Source organism: Etheostoma spectabile, unplaced genomic scaffold, assembly GCF_008692095.1.
Source record: "Etheostoma spectabile isolate EspeVRDwgs_2016 unplaced genomic scaffold, UIUC_Espe_1.0 scaffold352, whole genome shotgun sequence".
Lineage (NCBI taxonomy): Eukaryota > Metazoa > Chordata > Actinopteri > Perciformes > Percidae > Etheostoma > Etheostoma spectabile.
In genome coordinates this window covers 562,315-566,181 of record NW_022605591.1, presented here as the reverse complement: position 1 = coordinate 566,181, position 3,867 = coordinate 562,315, and the positions used below count along the sequence as shown (strand labels likewise).

The 3,867-nt window shown below is 41.7% G+C and overlaps 1 long non-coding RNA gene across 1 annotated transcript in view; it reads left to right on the top strand.

Annotated features, from left to right (window-relative positions):
- LOC116686356 (uncharacterized) overlaps positions 1-3,277 on the top strand; it is a 20,034-nt gene extending 16,757 nt beyond the window's left edge. The window contains exon 3 of the long non-coding RNA XR_004331229.1: positions 3,203-3,277. This is a non-coding gene — a long non-coding RNA (uncharacterized LOC116686356). The remainder of the gene's footprint in view (positions 1-3,202) is intronic.
- Positions 3,278-3,867: the final 590 nt, after the last annotated feature.

The following is a 3,867-nucleotide window of genomic DNA, read 5'->3' as shown; positions in this document are numbered from 1 at the left end:
CAAAATAGGAGCTGTGCATGAAAACCTCATAATGATTAAAACCACAAGTACAATAGTGCAAAAGAATAGGAGAATTAAATGTGGACTCCTAAACATCAGATCTCTCTCGCTCTCTTCTAAAGGATACTAGTAAATGAATTAATATCAGATTCTATATATGATCTATTCGTTCTTACTGAAACCTGCTGGTGATGGAGAATATGTTGTCTAAATGAATCCACCCCCCAGTCATGTTAATACTCACATTCCTCGGGCACAGGCCAAGGAGGTGGAGTTGCAGCTATCTTCGATTCTAGTCTACTATTCAGCTCTAAACCTAACTGAATTATAACTCCTTTAAAGTCTTTTCTTAGTCTTTCACACCCAAGTTGGAAATCACTGCAACCATTCTATTGTTATAGGTGTACTGAGCAGCATTTTTCTGCCTTGAATGGAATGTATACATCGCATAGACGGTTATATAATTTTAACGGTCTATGATACATCGCTACTGGCTTTACATATACCGTCCTTATCACACAGGGCGAGGAGAAACCCAACAGCTGATCCACTTTGGGGATGAAAACGAGCAGAATGTCTTAAATCATGTGTTCATGTGTACCCATTCATTATTTATTGGTACTGTATTATTGTAATCATTTGTAATTAATTCCTGTTCACGCACTTGTATATTGTTGTTGGTTGTGATACGGGACACTGATGATATGTGGGGAGATATGTTTTTGCCTGTTATGTTTAATTTATTGGGCAATAAGACAATTTTGGTTACCAAAATGTTTTCTGAACATCAATGACAATATGAACAATAACTGAAATGCAATGACACTGTTGTCAAAACCCACACAATCGACAGACAGAGACGGCATCTTGGAATTTTGTGATCAATTCTGTATGGTGATGTCACCAAGTGTGTTCCCATTTCATAGGGTGTTTTCACCCCTACCACTTACCCCTTGGTTTCAAGGCCAAGGGGTAGGGGTAAGGGCCAAGGGTAGGGTAGACGAAGGATTGGGATTCAGCCTTACTCTGATGGGTTCACCCTGCCTCCACACCACTGTAAGGAATCTTGGAGTTATCTTTGATCAGACATGTCCTTTAATTCCCACATAAAGCAAATTTCAAGGATTGCCTTTTTTCACCTACATATTATTGCAAAATCGGAATATCCTGTCTAAAAATGATGCAGAAAAACTAGTCCATGCATTGATTACTTCTTGGCTGGGTCACTGCAATTCTTTATTATCAGGCTGCTCGAAAAATCCATAAGACTCTTCAGCTGATCCAGAATGCTGCAGCACGTGTTCTAAAAGGACCAGATAGAGATCACATCTCTCTGTTTTAGCTTCTCTGCATTGGCTTCCTGTAAAATCCAGAATAGTTTTAAAATCCTTCTTCTCACCTACACTCTTTATGGTCAGGCTCCATCTTATCTTAAAGAGCTTATAGTACCTTACAACCCTACAAGAGCACTACGCTCCCAGAATGCAGTGTGACTTGTGGTTCCTAGAGTCTCTAAAAGTAGAACGGGAGCCAGAGCGTTCAGCTATCAGGCCCCTCTCCTGTGGAACCAGGTTCCAGTTTGGGTTCAGGACGCAGACACCGTCTCCACATTTAAGAGTAGGCTTAAGACTTTCCTTTTTGATAAAGCTCATAGTTAGGGCATAGAATTGAATATTGTTAGGAAGTGAGGAGTCGCAGCGTCCGCCTAACCCGGCCCACCTGCTTCTCGTCATAGTTGCCAGATCTATCTAACATATAATCAAGAATAGAATAAAACTAAAGGGAGACTTGGCATACAGCCCGATCCGGTTGGGGAGAGTTCTAGCCTGACCAGGCCCCTCTCTTTACCCTGTCTCTCTTGGTTATGCTTTGATAAAGCTTATAGTTAGGGCATAGAATTGAATATTGTTAGGAGTTAGAATCGCAGCGTCCGCCTAACCCGGCCCACCTGCTTCTTTCATAGTTGTCAGATCTACTATAATAAATCAAGAATATAATAGAACTAGGGAGACTTGGCATACACCCGACCTGGTTGGGAGAGTTCTAGCCCGACCAGGCTCCTCTCTTACCCTGTCTCTCCTATTATGTAATAGTTTTAGACAGCTGGGACTTCCTTTGACACACTGAGCTCCTCTCTCTATCTTTCTATCTTTCCATTATATTGCATCCATGTCCCAGAAATGCTTGTTACTAACCTAGCTCTGGGAGTCACTCCCCAAGACCTTATGTTCTTTTTCCCCGCATTTTCCCTTGGTTAGGGAGGCTCCAAAATCATGGTAGTAGCTGTTGCCCATGGTCCGCTAAACTTCCTGCGATGCCATGTTCATCTTGCTACCTCTGCTGTGTCCTGCCACATCCTGCTGTGCCTTGTAATCCCCACAGTGCCCTGCTATGCCATGAACTACTACAAAGAACAGCTACAAACTCCAATTCTTTTTCTATTTTTGTTATTTCCACTCTTCATTCTAACCCCAACCGGCCGTCAGACACCGCCTACCAAAAGCCTGGGTCTGTCCGAGGTTTCTGCCTAAAAGGAGTTTTCTCTCGCCACTGTCCGCACTGCTTGCTCTGGGAAACAACTAGAACGTTGGGTCCTTGTAAATTCCTTGGTCTAGACCTACTCTATCTGTAAGGGTCTCGAGATAAGTCTTGTTATGATTGAACTATATAAAATGATTGAATTGAACTCATTCAGAAAATTTAATTTACATCTGGTCACTTAGGGTTGCAATGCTCAGAGGTCAAGTGGGTCAGCCTTCACCACAAGGTTGCTCTCTGGCCACAGTCACTAAACACCAAAGTTGCTCCCCCCACATGTGACTATCCACTGCTTCTAATACCTAGGATGGTTTAATTGCAGAGATTGAGTTTTCTTACTTGGGCTGTAAGAAAGCTTCTTCATATAATTGCTAGGCACCAAATGTTCACTTGTTTCCTTAGATTGGCAAGGAGTGTGGTGACATGTAAATGAATTTACCCCTCATTTACTTGTAACTCCAGAAATTCCTTTTCTTGCAGGGTGACAATGCAATGTACATCGGCTCTGGCTGGACTGTTATTGTCTTCTCGTTTACAGGTTTGAGTCCGCGCTGGTGTCGACTGTTGTACATTCTGCAACCTCACTGAAGGTAGATGACTCAGCTGTTGAACTGATAAACCAAATCAAATATAGTGCAGCCTATATCTGTTCTCTATACTCTAGGTTCACTGAGTCCCTTCAAACTCACTACAGTGCTTCAAACCCAATGCCCACTACCATACCCACCCAAGACCTCTTCAATGCCACCTGCTAACTGGCCTGCTGTTATGTACATCAAGTATCCTCAAGAGCCGAAAGAGCTCTACAATCCAAGTACAGTACATGCTTCCATATTTAAGACTTAATGTTTTAATTGAATCATAATTTCTCTTAATAATGCATGCTTGACTTGAACCAACTCTGCATGAAGACAAACCCACTTGTTCTAGGTTGAGATGAGTGTTTTGGGTCTACTTAGTGCAGAGTAGATCTAAGTAAAGTCTGTTCAAGAGAACCTATTATACTCATTTTCAGAGTTGTACTTGTACTCTTGTGTCTACTAGAAAGGTTTACATTCTCAAAATGATGTTCAAAAAACATGATTTCTAATAGTTTCCATTGCTGCAGTGCTTCCACATAAAATGGGCTGTCTTAGCTCTAGGCCTGGCTTCCAAAAATTCCAGTCTGCTGATTGGTCAGCTGGCCCACTCTGTTGGGATTGGTCAAACAAATTTTAACAAGCCACTGGGTTGGCTGTGCATACTCAGGCACAATTTTTTAATTTTATTTAGTATTTTACTGTTAGAATCAGGTAGCAATACTAGCATATCAAGTGTACAAACTTATGA